The sequence below is a fragment of the Diuraphis noxia genome, unplaced genomic scaffold, assembly GCF_037042655.1.
Source record: "Diuraphis noxia isolate RWA-SAM2 unplaced genomic scaffold, SU_Dnox_SAM2 contig0002, whole genome shotgun sequence".
Lineage (NCBI taxonomy): Eukaryota > Metazoa > Arthropoda > Insecta > Hemiptera > Aphididae > Diuraphis > Diuraphis noxia.
The window spans coordinates 43,468,172-43,485,785 of record NW_028301712.1 but is presented as its reverse complement, the minus strand read 5'-3'; the positions used below and the strand labels follow the sequence as shown (position 1 = coordinate 43,485,785).

At 27.1% G+C, this 17,614-nt stretch overlaps 1 protein-coding gene across 1 annotated transcript in view; it reads right to left on the bottom strand.

The window, feature by feature from the left end:
- The window catches only part of LOC107163766 (protein-L-histidine N-pros-methyltransferase), a 142,071-nt gene extending 141,260 nt beyond the window's left edge, over positions 1-811 (bottom strand). The window contains exon 1 of the mRNA XM_089218931.1: positions 615-811. The gene's annotated coding sequence lies outside the window, so the exon portion shown is untranslated. The remainder of the gene's footprint in view (positions 1-614) is intronic.
- Between the last annotated feature and the right edge of the window lie 16,803 nt (positions 812-17,614).

The following is a 17,614-nucleotide window of genomic DNA, read 5'->3' as shown; positions in this document are numbered from 1 at the left end:
ATATTTTGTTTTAGATTATGACATGACATGTTTGTTTCTTTTTGAAACCCATTATTTCAATTTCCATACATATTTTCTATACAAAATAAATTCCATGTTTCACATATATCAGGTGCCCTGCGACGACTCACTTTTTAATTAAAGTTTCAAGTAATGAGGGGGAAATTGTGGCAACACTGACCAGTGTCGACTGGTGTGTTATTTAAAATGAAACGTTCCCGCCACGGAATATTAAGTAGGCATACGGTTTACACGTACGAAGATTATAATCTCACATAATAATATAATATAGTAATTTCGAAATCCTAAATTATAATTTATAATAAATTAATAATTCATTTCACTTATCGAATGGTAACAAAATGCACAAATACGGTATACATTATATTTTGGAAATAACAATTAATAATACTGTATTGTAATAGGTAACGGGTGACGTTGAACAAAATACAAAAATCAATAAACTGAAATTTAATTTAAACAATTTGATCGCTAATTTTTTTATACCTGAATTAGAATGCGTTAGAAGAAATACGTTGCACTATTAAATAATAATTTTTCAATAACCAAAACAAACGATAGATGTTAATATTACGTATGATAAATGTACATACCTATTTGATATCAGGGCGTATATGACGTGTCTTGCAATCAGTGAATTAACAATGAAAAACTTCGAAAAAAGAACTTCAACACATTGGTGAAGAGGTTATTGTTTAAAAAACAATTAACAAAACATTAACTCTCGATCAACAATAATTATTAGTTTGTTTTCAATATTTTGGAACTGATAAGATACGAGTTATGATAAGAATAACCGGCTGTTTGTCAGTGATACACTGGCGGACGGTCACGGGTCGGTGGCATCTGATGACCGTGCATGGTTCTAGGTGCGCCGAGTGTACAATAATTTCTGGTACGGTATTCTTTTTTATACAATAATTACCGGCATTGGCATTGGTGGTCCTTATACCGCTGAACAGTTCTTATTCCATCTGCTCTATAGAAAATATTACACTCACACTTCTATACACTATACAGTACTACACTTATATACACTTATATGCACATGATATTTAATTAATCATTTAGATTAGCTATACCTAAAGAGTGTAAATAAATTAAATATGAAATAACTTATGTTCTAATCAATAGTTTTTAATTTTTTTTTAAATATTTATATATGTATACCTATGATTTAATGATTGCGCTACACGTGAAATATAACATTTTTTATTTTTACTTTTTAATACTGAAAATGAAATATTTAAAATTTGCATAATTTTAATTTGAAAAATTTAAAATAGTCAATTAGTAAATCAGAAACGTGTTGATTTAAGTGTTGATTTTAAAGACACTTATTTAAGTCATGTAGCTTATTATTATTTTAAATTTTTGTTAAATAAATTTGATTCGACCGTAGAAAACATTTCAAGTTCAAAAAGTATAAACGTATAAATAAAAGTATAAACTTTTTTTTAAGTATTAATAATTTTTAAACAGGTACTTGTTAAATTCTACATTTCTTTTTAAATTTATTACCTTTCAATTTAATGGGCTAAAAAGGTTTTAACTTTTTAGAAATCATAACAATTAACAACTTGATTTGGGTTAATATTGTTATACTTTAACATTTCCCAAAACCCAGATTTATAAATTGATTGTATAAATATAAAATATAAAATTGATTTAAATTTTTTATTTTCAGTATTATGAAAATAAAAATAAAATCAGTTATATTATTATACGTTATTGTGCCTAACACACACGTCAATAAATTATACATATTATAAAAACTCTAAATAGAGTTGAAATTTAACATCTAACGATTGATTAATTATAAAATTAGTGCATGATCCAATTCTGAGCCCTATTCCATAATTCATATATACATACATACATAAATTGAAAGTACTCTCTTAAGAACACTCCCTCATCTGACACAGAAAAAAATTGAACATAGAACAAATTATATACATATCAAGTGTTCTACTTTTCAAGTTTTTATGTTTAATACCTACTATTTACTAATAGCTTATTTATTTCGCAAAATACCAATTAGTTCTTTACTCTATTTTAAATCGTAATAAAATCTGTTAAAACAGAAAAAGTGATATAAAAGTAAAAAATACACTATAGTACGGTATCTAACCCACATTTTGCATATACTATTGAGATCAGTGGCGCTGAACCTTATGTTAAGGTTGTGGCATGGGCTGACATATTTTGAAAATTTAGGATAAGGCCGCTTCATATTGACTTCTTTTCTCTCCACGGTACGCCATTTTTTCGAATGTTAAGATATCTTGAAATACTTTTTGCCTTACTAGATTTTTAGAACTTCGGCACCACTGATTGAAATACAAACATAACTCAAGAATTCGGTATATTATAGAATATATTAAGCTGTATGTACAATATAGATAGTATAAAGATACTGTGGTTGGAATTTAATTACATATAAATTATGCTTTACCTGATTTTTTGTCTAAATATGTATTTTACGAACTTACCAATTTTTTTTCACATTAGGCCTCGTATGCCCGGGCCTACCCTGATTAACTTCTTATGTATCATCTTATGTACATGTCACATATATATTTATGACTTTAAAAGAATGATACAATTTTTCTTAAATTTAAAAATATGTTGACTATACAAATTATTTTTATAACCAAACCTAGCTGTTCTGAATTTTGGTCCTAGACACGCCTCTGATCATTACTTAAATTTTCCTTTTCTATTTTATTAAAATGGGAACATAAATAAATAATAATTACTATAAGATAACGGACAGGAAAATGAAATATTGATAGTTATTGCAGAAAGCATGATAAAGCATTCTGTTGACTACATTGTTTTTATTTTTTTATTTATCAGTTAGGTTCTAATGGTACTATCAGCTGAATAAAATCTAAATTCGATATAGGTAGAAGGTAGGTATCAATTGTTAGTAATTTGGTTCACCCCACTAGTATAGGTATATAAAATATAAGATAAAAACAGTGATAACACTGCAGTATTTATGTCACTTGAAAAGTTGAAAATAATATATATATATATATATATATATATATATAATATATGTATTTATTTATATTTATATATTGTATATTATATTATAAATAATAAGAAAAAAAATAAAAATAAATAGGTGCATGGAAAGTTATGTGATTGCCCTACGGGACGCTTCATTTTTGGAGGCTAAGTATGTGCAATGTTCTGTCTATACTTGAGTTTAATCTGTAGGATCTGCAGAATATCTTATCCGATCATTATGGGATCTTAAACTGTTTTCCAAAATATCAAATATATTATAATTTAACAGCAGCTGAATCTAAAGTTGATATAAATTGATTTTTTACATAATATTTAAACTTGAGTCTATCATCTATTTTATATCATGCAAAGAAGTAATAATAACATGGTGTTAGGTAATATGTAATCACACAGCTATTGAATCAAATGCATAATAAATTATGATTAAATTAACGAGTTATACGCAATTTGTTTTTATGTAGACTGTAAATATATTATATAAAACTACTTTAAATAAACTACTATTGAATATCGATACTAAAAAAAATGTACTACCATTTATAAAATGGATCACCCTATAAAGATAATATGAGCTGTTTAAAAGTATGTTGTCTTGACTATCGCTAATCAGCTGATCAGATTTCAAGACCAATAGCTTATCACAGTTGGAAATCAACCATCAAATCAGTATAAGTATACCATACAAATTATTTTTGGATCAACTTTCTCTATGTGCTTTTAATTAAATATATTAAAGGCTAATGAAGTAGAGATTTCCTAATTCATTATAAAATATAGGTACACGATAAATATTTAAAAATTACGTTTTTTTATTAAAAATGTTAACAACTTTCGATTTGTTAATGGTAAATTGATCATTATAAGTAATCTCATCGTAAAATTAATAGCCATAATTAAATGCAATTTGAATTCGTTTGGAAAAAGTACAAATCCACGTAAAATAAACTGATGTCAGTATGAACACATACTGTACGTGTATAATACTACAATATATTTCTATTATACGATTAAAATAATGCTTACCTACCTATTCGACTGAATATTCTAAACGTGTCAATCAATGAGTTTTATATTAAACTTTAATAATTTTCATTAAAAATCAATGATTTTATTATATTAGGTACTCATTATTTATGCGGAATGGCATTGAATTGGTATATATAAATGTTGATCCAAATAAACAATTTATTCCACAATTATTTTTATAGGTACTTTGGTCCTTGAGACTAACTAATTGGTATACTGAAGCTCAATTAATGTACAACAAGTACTTATTCTACTATAGCTATTACCTAAACATATTTATTTATACCCCTGATTGTATTATATTATTGTTTTACCTAGTTACTATTTTATTGTTTTCATGCAATGTTTTGATACAAAAACATACAGATAAGTCACTAAACAAAATCAATTTCGAGTAAAATTTACACTTTTTCCTTTATTGTTTGTTTTTGATTTCTCAATTATTTTGAAAATAATTAAGAATTTTTTTTATTTTGACCCCCAAAATAGGACAAATTTTCTAACTAAAGCCACCATAAAAATTGAAGATTGAAATATTCTTATTGGCTCTAGAAGTGACGTCAAACACAAGAAAAAAATAACACACATCATTGTATAAAATCAATACAAAATTCATCATTCCATGCGCTCAGAAAGTATTGTGTTATTGTGTACATTACTGTTATACCTGGGTAATTAATTACAAACAAAGTGTTTTATAATTAATACGAGCTTCCTAATTCCAATCTAAATTACTCCCAAAAAATTGATATTTCTCTTTTTCATCGTGTCGGAATTTTCCAAGTTTGATTTGATTTTTTTTTCGGTAGATTTGTTTTTTAAATACCCCAAATTGTTATTGCCTTTGTAGAATAAGTTTATAACGATTACCGAAATGTAATTATTTTAATTTTTATCAGACGATATATTGTATGCGCGGTGGATCCCCGAGAAGCAATAGGATACAGCACAATGAGTTTTTATACCAACTACAGTATAGACATGACATCCAGCGGAAGAAACAAACATTAAAAGTATATTTAAAAGAATATAATAAAAAAATAAAAATAAAAATCGGGTAATAACGTTGTCGTAGGCATAAAGAAAACCTCATTGCTACGGATGTAATTTATTATTACGCACTTGTTATTCATCCAATGAGTCAAAATTTAATTGTACTGTCTACCTTAGTAATAACAATAATAATAATGATAATATTCTTGGCGTGTATAATGTCCGTATAGATCAGTCTACTATACCGTCCACCTCCGTTTTTATCCCATTCTTTGGTTGTCTTATTCTTCTGTTACCTTCGTACCGTAAAAATGTACAATATAATAATCAGCTATTTGCTCCGGTAGTCTGAATTATGATAAAATATGAATCACTCAATAATGTATAAGTTGGTACATTTATGTATGTATTCACTATGCTTAATATACTTATATTCATAATATACCAAATGATCTATAATAATAATTAAATATATGACTAGGTATATACGTTTAAAAAATGTATATATGTTGGTATACTATTATAATATTATGATTTTTTTTCTTCAAGGTTAGTATATTTGAATATTATTTGTTTTTAAGAACATTTTAGCTTTAATCGGCTCTGAGCTAAGTTTTAATTATATTATTTATACGTTAGGTCAGGTTAAGTACCAAACTACTAACTACATATAATATTACCTGTAGGTATACTCTGTAAAATATAGAGGCATAACTTTAAGTTCAGTATAAGGACTAAATTAAGCATTGACAAATATTTAACATTGCCAATAATATTATACAATTATTTAATTGTATATGTTGTATAATATTTATAATTTTATTTCAAATATATAACCTTAATTAAAAAAACAGTGTAACAGTAAATGTAACACTAATGTAATATTATGACTAATAACTTTATTTTCAAGAACATTGTTTTAATAAATTATGTTTATAGTTTTAGGAATTTATAATTTTGATTCTTAAAAATGAGTTGATTTTTCGTTAAATGATATCGAATTTTTACCATTATAAGATATATAATCAGTAATTACAATAATTTAAAACACTCGATACTTATGTTACCTACTTATGGCATGTATATACTATATTATATTGTAGGAATGTAAATTCCACAACACAACATTAAGGCATAATCATGAATAGGTAGGTATTACAAATAATTCTTCACTTATATAGGACATATATAGCGGACTTTTTCGTTGGTGAAAATATATCAGATAGTATATAAATTATAATAATAGTTATATAGAAAATGTAAACAATTTATCAAAATGCCATAAGGTTTACCTATTATCTTTGTTACATAAATTTAAATTACCTTGCAATAATAATAAGTAAAACACTAAAACGTTAATAATTTATTATTATTAAAATAAAAATACGATAATTTATGTAGGTATATTATAGAACTAAAATAGATGATAACAATATAAAATATAAAAAAATATAATTTTAATATTTTAATGAATAATTATAACATAAATATATGAAATACTACGAATATTGCTGTAACCGCAATATATAGTATGAACTGTAGGTAATACATCGCAGTATATTATCATTTTTAGTACATTAGTACATTTTTTTCCATACAGGCTTCAATTACAACTTACAAGGATTATTAGCCTACAATTATAAAATTACATAGGTTTACAATATAGAAGGTGACATTATCATATTTTTTTTTTTATTAAAGAAATAACCCTCGCAACTTGGCCATTGCAGGGATAAGAAACATTTTTTTGTTTTTTTTTTTGAAAGGTGTTACATATAATAATAAAGGAAAAGTTTAATAACAATAACAATAAATGCCTAAATTATATGAGATTTCTTGCATCGAGGTGCCTATGCAAGACATTCCGTGAGAATGTGTTTAATTGTAAGTTCGAAGTTAATTTCATTATATAATAATAATATGAAGATTATTATTACATGTTTATATTTATAAAAATTACATAATTATTTTAGTTTTCTTCTGCGCAGTTATATTTTATCGATTAAGACAATAGGTAGCTAAAAAAATGGTTAAAATGATTATTTAAAAAATAACAAAAGGTAAAATTTTATTATCTATGCAAATATATTTAATTATACTTGATACTTAAAAATTCAAATGATATTATTTTATAAAAACATAATTTTTCATTGGTTATTTAAAGTTAAACATTATATTGCTAAAAAAATAACAATACAATTACCTAATAGCTTTTTTTGTATTAAAAATGTAACTTAAAAATATATAACATCAATTTAAAACATTATAGGTATATCATAACTCATATATGGCATCATAATAAACAGTTTTAATATGATAGTTATTTCAACAAATATACAAATCGCATGTATAGTTATATATACTACGGTAATTTCAAAATAGTATGTAGGTCATCAATAAAAAATATATCTTGATATACAAAATTACCGAGAGTTATCAATATTGTTATAGTAACATTTATAACATTTATAACATTTATCTTTCATTCACAAATAATATTAACATATAAACACTTAAATTATACAAATTATACAAATTGTACAGAGTGATGCATGTCAATCCCCCTATTTTCCTTTAATAAAATATTTATTCCATTTCTAATTTTTGGAATATTTAAGAATCAATAAATAAGGGCTGTATTTTGTACTATCGTGATGAAATAAATTTAATTTCGATTTAGATGCATTAAAATTTTCAAAAAAATAATATGATTTAGGTGCCTGCAGCTAAGGCAAACCCCTAAAAATGTACCATATCAATTTTTCAACGACCTTAGTCTTAGGGCCGTATTTATAATCGATTCTTAAGAATAAGTATTGCTTAAGTCATGCTTATGACTTAAATGAGATTCATAAATAGTACTCGAGCTTAAGAAAATGAAAAGTATGACTTATTCAGAAGATTTTAAAAAGACTGGTCTTGACCATGCTTAAGAAATTCTTTTAATAATAATGATATTGTATACGAGGTACGTTCATGATTTTTTTTGTTTTTGACCATATCACATTGATTAGTTTTATAAAAATTGAAAATATGGATATAATACACTTTGTAGAATTAGTTAATTTTTACAACCGTGCTGAAGAAAATAATGAACGTGTTCCTAAACGATATATTAGAGACATACAAAATCCAATTGATTTTTATGACGATAAAGAATTTTTTAACAGATTCAGGTAAGTGAAATAATTTTCAATAGAAATCACCATATTATATGGTCATATGGAGGTCATTTATTTTATTTTTATTTATGCCTAAAGCCTAAGTTAAAATAAAAATATTCCAAAGGGTAATTTATTATCATGTGAGTAAATTTATTATAATAAATAAAAATTAAATGATAACCTACCTAGGTATTAATAAAACAATATTTTTTTTAATATTCTCTATAAAATTAGTAAATAGTAAAAAAATTGAAAATATGCTAATTTTATTATAGTAGACTACTAACATATAAAATGTAACAAAAATGTTGGAAGTTCCTAAAATAATGTATTATTTGTATATGCAGTTTGCAAGATTGATTCCAAAAAAATTATAAATAAATAATAAATTGTTAAAATCAAATAAATTAATAATATAATTGTTTTAAAATAATGATGGGGTGTGAAATTAATTTTAACAAATTGTTCGTATCACTAATAGAAAACTACCATGGTTTACCATATTATATTATATAAATAATTGGTAATAAATTAATCTTAGAAGTAGATACAACAATTATATAATACCATCAATAGGAACTTAGCAAGGTGTCTAAATATTATTTTTGATAATCAAAATAGGTATAGTCCCTATCTAATACACGTCTTCTACTTCAGAATACTAAAAACGTTAAACAATGATTAAACATAAAATATAATATTTAAAATTCAACTCACTTTTGGATGATCACCACTCGCATTGAAAGTTTTGGTATACTTTCCCATGCTTTGTTTTTATCGTGAATGCTAAATGCATCGGTTTTCTTATTTTCCACCACTTTATTTAATTGTATCAATTCAATAATTAAAGATTTTTCGGATGCTGAATAGGCAAGTCCTTTACCCATTTTGACTAGTCGTATTTAAAAAAATGATATTTTTTTGAAAATGTATTTACATAAAAACGAATATCATATAATAATATACAATTCGTGAGTGTTAACAGTGATAATGAGTGATAACAATCAATAACCATGTGTGACCATGACTTTGGTTATCAAAATAAGAATAAGAATTACTTTTGCTTATAACTTTTAAAAGTATGACTTAAGCCTGTTTATGAATACTTATGATTAAGCATTACTTTTAAAAGTAAAAGATAAGAATAGACTTGGGAATTGATTATAAATACGGCCCTTAGTGGCTGACAAAAAAGTATTAAGGTATTTTTATAGTGGCCTGATTTATGAAATGTAAAGATTTTTGATTTTGTCAAAGAAGTTTATGCTTTTATGCTTTGTTCGGAGCATATATTCAATATTTTTGAAAAAAAATTGATAAAATTTAAAATGTTTATTCCTGTCAAAAATGTTCTAAATTAACAGGTGTTTCGACCGATGTAAAATGTTCTTATCTATACAACATTTTAAATTTTTTTTAAATAAATATTTAGAAGTACTTACATTTTTGTCAGACGTATTAGCTATTTTGCGTCCATAAACTGATTTTGTATATTTTGATCTAATGGTTATAATATGACATGTGCATGTATGTGTGTGTAATGAGTATATTGCAGTTTGGTGAAAAGTACACACAATAATTTATTAGAATTGACTATACACACAAAGATGAGCAGTGACCACAAAGCACAAAAGAATGTTGCCTAAACACAACTTCTTAAAAATAACGCTTCTGAAAGGGAGTTAAAAAAATTAAAATCGAAGTAATTAAAAATCATTCTATATTTAATATACTTACATAATACAATACTATAGTTTTATACATAAAACAAATTTTACTTTTAGTAAATGCGTTTCGATTTAAACATTTAATATATCCTATTATCCAGGTTATCACTTCAACCAATGAACAGTTTATTTAAAAAAAAAAAAACTATATAGGTATGATAATAATATATATGTCGAATGTAATATTACAATTATCAGTTTGTAATGCTGAATAGATTATGGAACTTATATTTTAGGATTAGAAAGTGTGATGCATAATAAATTTTCTAACAATACTGAATACGTGCAGGTAAATATTAAACAATAGTATATATACAATACGTATGTGTTATGTATATTAAAGATAGTATCTTATACTTTTGCTCTGATAGAATTAAAACATTAAACGTTGTTGGACTCGATTATTTGAAGAAAAGAGTATAATATTTGTTGGTATTTATAAATTACCACAAATATATGTATATAGATTTTGGCAGTCAACATCGAGGACTTTGAACTGGTCAATCACCAGTCCCCACACTGCAGAATGCAAAAAAATCAAAATAAACAAAATAAACCTATACGAGAATATCGTGCATGACCCCGTGATGCTAGACGAATGATACCATAAAAATTTGAGCGTTTGTTTAAGCGTCAAGGTCGCTCTGGAGCGTTATTATCACTTAACACAGTATACACAAGTACTCGCGTACCTACCTAATAATAAAAATAATATTAGATATTAAAATTTTTCACAGCAGTGTTTTCTCTCGCGTACAAGGTGGTATATAGTCTACCTACAGGGTATTATAATAGTGGTGCAGGCGTTCTAATAATAATTATAACGACCACGGCGACGTTGATTGCCGTCAGTGTGCCGGAGACTGGTCTCGTCTACACACACACACGTACACATTACACGCATAGCCTAAGCAGTATACGACAACGACGAGCATTGTTCTGCAATTAGACATGGAGCCGCGGGCCGAGGTCCGGCTACTGGAATTGATCTTCACAAGCCTCCGGACCAATCGATTTTCATTATTATTATTATATTATTATTATTATTATTATTATACACGTTTTTTTTCCATCTTTCCCGACGATACGTATATATAATTTTTTTCTTTTATTTTTATACACACACATACATATATTTTATATATATATATATATATATATATAGGTACCTAATATACGTGCACGGGTACGCGTACGTCGCAGTCGTTATTAATCATTATTTTATGGTCGCGCGCGCGCACATAATATATACGCGTACAGACAGAGACTGCACAGAGACCAATGAAAAACCACAATAATATATAATATAATAACTACCAAAAAAAATTATATATAATAATGAAAGAAACAAAATATATATATACATACATACGGTAGAAATAAGTACGCGCGTATACCGCGATGGTGTGTTCGATGTATAGATCAGTCGCGGATGACCATTGTATTATACTGCATTTTATGTATATAATTTTTATTCTTTTTTTTTAAGTCTTTGTTCTTCACGGCGGTTTTATCGTGCGTACCTCATTAACGACACTCTAATTATTAATTTTCCTTTCACACGTATTATAGGTCTAAAACGAGTGCTCCGTAAACCTCTTCTCCTGCTGCCACATCACACCCCGTCCACACATCATCAGCCGATCGACCAGAGTACGCATTACGCCTGTATACATATATATATCATATTAGGTATATATTATACGACCGCCACCTCCACCACCGCCGCGCCACCGTGTATATTTTATTATTAGTCGAGGGAATAATTAATAAAAAATAATGTAATAATAACACCGCCATGGCCGCCTCCGTCTCTGCGCATTCCATCGGATCTCACGCGCGATGCTCCAAAATCCAGCGCAGCTTCGTGGACCCATTTTTACAGCATATATTATAATGTGCATACATGCGTTCATTATTATTTTATCGTGTTATACGATTTTACCACATTATTATTATTATTATTATTATTAAAACGTCGTCGTAGTCGTTTTGAAAACCGTGAAAAACGTCTGCAACGATCCTTGGGAAAATTCAGTGGTACACTGACGGGCGTCGCGGACAATAACAATAAACTCACTATATCTATATACATGTGTATGTAATATGAGCGCACACATAACTATATATATATAGGTACGGGTATATATATATTTACGTGCGTATAAGTATATATGTATATATAATTGTATATGTATATACACGACCCGGTCTGCCATAATGCTTATACATATATAAATATATATATATCATTCGCACAGCGCGTATACGGCCATTATGATAAATTTTGTTTAGAAAATGACTAAACGAAACCATTATTATTATTGTTATTAGGTATTTAACTCGAATGCATATTATATTATTATACAGGTACGTGATGGGAAATGTTTTCAACATTTACCGTTACGTCGTTTTTAATAATTCTAATCGTTTAAGTATAATATTTCTCCCTGTGCTGGATCTACAACTTACTGCCTGCACAGTATATAACCTATATATGCCTAAACTACTATGAATAATAATTTGGGTATCATCGTCATGCCTGTTGGCTGTTATCGTTTCTTGTTGTGTTCAGTCGTGTACTGTTTTCCTCGCGATCTCTAATTGAGTTTGAATATATTATTATACTTATATACTTCATATTATCATTGATTTTAAATAATATATATATAGGTGTAGTTCAAATAGTATATTTTATAATCAAGGCTATTATTAAAACGGTTTATGTACAAGACAACCATGACTATTAATAAGAATTCACCAACAAAATTAAAAATGTAAATATTTGCAGAGTACCTATTCCGATTTTTATTAGGTATACATATATAAAATAGTGTCATCATTTCTGAGACTGCAGTTATGTCAGCTATACTGCAGTAAATGATTTATAACTATTTACAAAAATTTCGACATTTGACAAGAAAATTACATACATTCATAATTTTTTTTATTGTTTTTACGATTTTTTATTCAATCTTTGGCAAAAAAGAACAATAAGAACAACTGAAGTAATAGATAGTAATAAAAACAATATTATTAATTAAAATTTAATTTATAGGTTCACTAAAAATAAAATCCACTCCTATTGAGTTGAAGAGAGTCGCCAATCTTTTTGAACATCATGGACCACTAAAATCCATAATTCCAAATTCTACGAACCACTATAAAGTATATTATTATAGTATTTTTATAACACAAGTTATAAATAAAAATCGATAATATCTCATGACTATAAATAGCATAACTTTACAGTAAACTTTGGGAATTTTAATTTTCGTTATCCCGAATGCACCAATTATATTCGCTTTCCTTATTTAGAAATGGTGATGAAGTTTCGAAGCATTTTATGGTTTAAGTAGAATAAACTTATTCCTATATTTTACCAAACTAATAACCAAATTACACACAGTGATATAACATTATAACACAATACTTTTAAACATTATATGATTATTGATTATACAAATACAACACAACCCGCTATAAGGTCAGTAAAATACGATTTCAAATAATGATCAATTTATTTTTCAGTCACCAACGTGGCAACGTGTACCGCCAAAATTTCCTCGCGGACCATAGGTTGACAATTGTTATTTTTTTTATACCATTATCCATTATTTAAAAACATATTATAGTATAATTCATCAATACAAACTAAGTAACTAGAACCAAAGACAGCACATCACAACTATCAAATCTCCATTATATTATAAATTAAACATGTAAACCATTGTAGGCTAATAAACATTTGTATTTGAAGCCTTTAATTAATAAAAAAAAAAAAAAAAAAAACTAAGTAATTATAAAATTTGCTTTTAATTTATTAAAATATTTTAATGTATACACTATTTTTTCGTGGAAAATGTTTATAAAGTCTCATTTTACGAAAGCACCTATCTCTGAAACTAATAATATTCAAATTATTAACTAACACCTTTTCCACACAATAATAGACATGTAAGTATAAGTACACATTTAGTAACTTTACAATGTAAACAATGTAATCATAAATATAGCCACGATTTACAAAGTTATGCAAATTAAAATATATTAAGCAGTTTGTTTAAAAAAATAATTGTTCAATGATGTGCCCCTCGAGCTAGGTTTTGTATGCATACTCGATACGGTTATGCTCTGTGTAATAGATATTTTAATATGCAATTTGTAACAAGAATGATACTGAATGATATGCCTACATTTTTAACAATACACTTCAATTGATTAAATTACATGTATTTTGCATATTATTAAACTTGTTTCCCTATTGTAATCTTTTGAAAATAGACCGTGAGCATTTACCACGATCTAAAAAACCATGATACAATTCTCTCAAGTGAAATATGCTAATGACGTCGATCAAATACAAGTAATGCAGGTAAATACTTGGTAATAATAATCTTATTTGTTTGGTTTTTAACCATTTCAACAGGTATTCCACACATTATAAATATTGAAATATATTCCATAACGGTATACAGTAAAGATTTTAAAATTGAAAAAACCACTTTATAATTATTACAATATTACGCACCCATATTTTTGGCCATAAATTATTATTCTACCGTAAAATGTGTGAGGTCGATTTGTATTAAAAAATGAATTTAAAAATTTTCCTCGTATGTTTACATATTAACGAGCTGCATGGATATCAATCTGTCCCCGACTTATATTTTTAATTTTAAATTGTATTGCTATATTATCTAGTCATACTAGTTTAAATGCATTATAATAATTCTATTCCAATACGACTTACACATTAGTGCCATAAAAGAATAATTTACTCTTATACACATTATATGTATATTTATATATAGATTATTATAATCTCACACGTGTCTTTCGGTTATTTATGTCCGGCTCGTTGATTTATAATTAGTACGTAACATTAATATATTTAAAACGAATGTAAAATAATATTAATTTACAAGTAATTTATGTTAATTTCATACGGAAAAAAATTGTTCAATAATATTTCTTTCGACGTTCGACCGTCGCAATTACCTTTTATATCATGTTTCTCTAATGAACACGATGTTCAGTGTCTACACGAATAAAATCTTTATTTCAGGATTTTTATTTTTATTAATATTTTAAATGTTACTATAGTGTGACGTTACAAAACTCCTACACGGTGTACCTACGTGCATTTTTCTCGTAAAACGTTACGAAATAAAAACATTAAAAATGAATTACAGATTTTATAAAGTGTGACGATTTTATCATAGAACGTTTTAATGAATTCGAACTAATGGAAACAAAACCGTCACTGTGTAAGTTATTGTACGCGGTCTTTGTTTGTTTTTCGTCCGCGTACTAGTGTTACTGGCCGCAACGTGAGAAAAACACAACAACGGGTAATTATTTTGTATATATATATATATTGTTGTTATTATTATTATTATTTTAAATACGATATGACGTCGTAATTACACTATACGCGACGACACTGCACGTTTACGCCACCGTGCCGCCGCCGTTGCAGTGGTGTTGTGTCTGCGTGTGCGGTAAAAAAAAAACGCATAATTACATTCTCACCTGCAACACACGGACGGATATCAGGTACCTATAGCCGACGCGCGTTTCCCCGAATTACACGTCATGTAAACAATACATGATAATATATATTATCATCTGTGTGTCTGTAATTTATTATGATATTATAGTACCGGGTGACCGAGCTTAGATCAAGTTCAGTTATTCAGAAATTATAATATAATAATTATTGTTTGAATACAATTTGTTTATATTATATTCCTTAAATTATTTGTACATTTTTCTATGTTTTTCTCATAACGAACAAAAATAAGGATTCGTATAATGGAGTCAGGAATATCTAATTAATTGCAACCGCATTGCAACCGCATTGAAATCATTCAATCAACGATCTGAATGTCCAAGAAAAGAGTTTCATCGTCGAAATCTATTTGGTGATCACTGATCATCATTAACATTACTATGCAGTGTGCATAATAATTAGAATAGTTTATTTAATTTAATGTTTCCTTCCACGCTATATACTTACATACCTATTAACTTATTAAGGAATGCAACACACGCATGTATTGTTTCCGACGAATTTCTCAAACTTCAAAAACTTTTTTTGTACTTGTGAAATCAAAAAAATAAAAACAACGTTGTACATTAATTTTTTCCTCTTTATAGTGTGAAACATTGGATTCTAAGTTATGACTGTAGACTTCTGTGTTCTTTTTTACGCAAAACAGTTTTTGCTATGTCTTACATTTGTAAGACGGAGACAATAAACATACGAGTAATAGCCTCCTCTTAAAAGTGTGACGAGGATTTTCTTGTAATAAAATCAAATTTAAACGACTTGTTACTTTTTACCCGCGAAAAGTGAAGTAAAACTTTCTGTGCATAAAAAACTAGTGTTCGTTACTCTACAGTGTAGACAATTAACATGTTTGACCCTGAACCTCGTGATCTGCTATAGAAATTCTGGTCTAACGGGAAATTTGTGTCCTTGTATGGTAGGTATAGCCGTATAGGTACAGCCAAATGACCTTTGTGTCTAATGAATCTAATCTTGAAATGAGCATTGCATTTTCTCCAGTAATTTAATTAGTTTTTATAGTGTTATTACATAACTCATTAGTTATTAATAATCAATCTGCATGCTTAGATTACATTGTCCTTATTATGATAAAACATGTTTTTCTTGAAAACCTTTCTTAATTGAAAAAAAAAAAATTTTAATAAATAAAAACATAAACTTATTCAATAAAAATAAAACAGAAACAAGAAATCAAAATTAGTAGGTAATTACTTCTGATTTAAACACGTCCACTGCCGACCCCTATCCCCGAAATGCGGTATTCCACCAATATTATGAGTCGATTTTGGCGTACCACACACGTTTCGTGTACCTATATAATATGTTATAATGTTATATTATATTATAGATTTATAACATAATTAATATTTGTAAACGTGTACCTAATATATTTGTTGATTATTTATTTACTTTATTATTATTACTTCTTATAGTTCTTTATAATATGTTGATACTGTTCAGTATACCACGCATGTAACTAGAATTATTTTCAAAATCGATATTTCTGTATCATATTATGTTCCGAATATTAAATGTTCTAATAATCAAATAATATCAATCTTCCAGATTTTCGTAAATTTTTCAAAAATTTCAATGGATAAAAACTTCGAATTTTCTCGAGATCTTGACAAAGGAAATTCTCTTATCAAAAAACAATTAATTACGAATATATTCTGACGACATCCGGAGGGATCCGTTATTCGTTTTTGAGAAAAAAAAATGTACACACGCAATAGTAGCTCGGTTAATAGTTGAGAATATAATAATATGTAAATGTGTGTGTGTGTGTGTGATGTGTGGGCGTTTAAGAAAGGCACGCATGCGTGAGTATTGGTGCGATGAAAACAAACGGGAAAACAAAACGATTTTAATAGTATTGTTATTGTGTTATTATCATTAAACATAATATCAGATCTATTAGATATTCAACGAGAGTAGAGGTTTGTTGTGCCTCAGATGAATATTATAACATTGTTGTTACATGGGGGTACACACTACACGTGTTTTTCCACCTAACTTATACACATACACACACGGTCACACGTACGTCGTAAAAATACGCATTATTA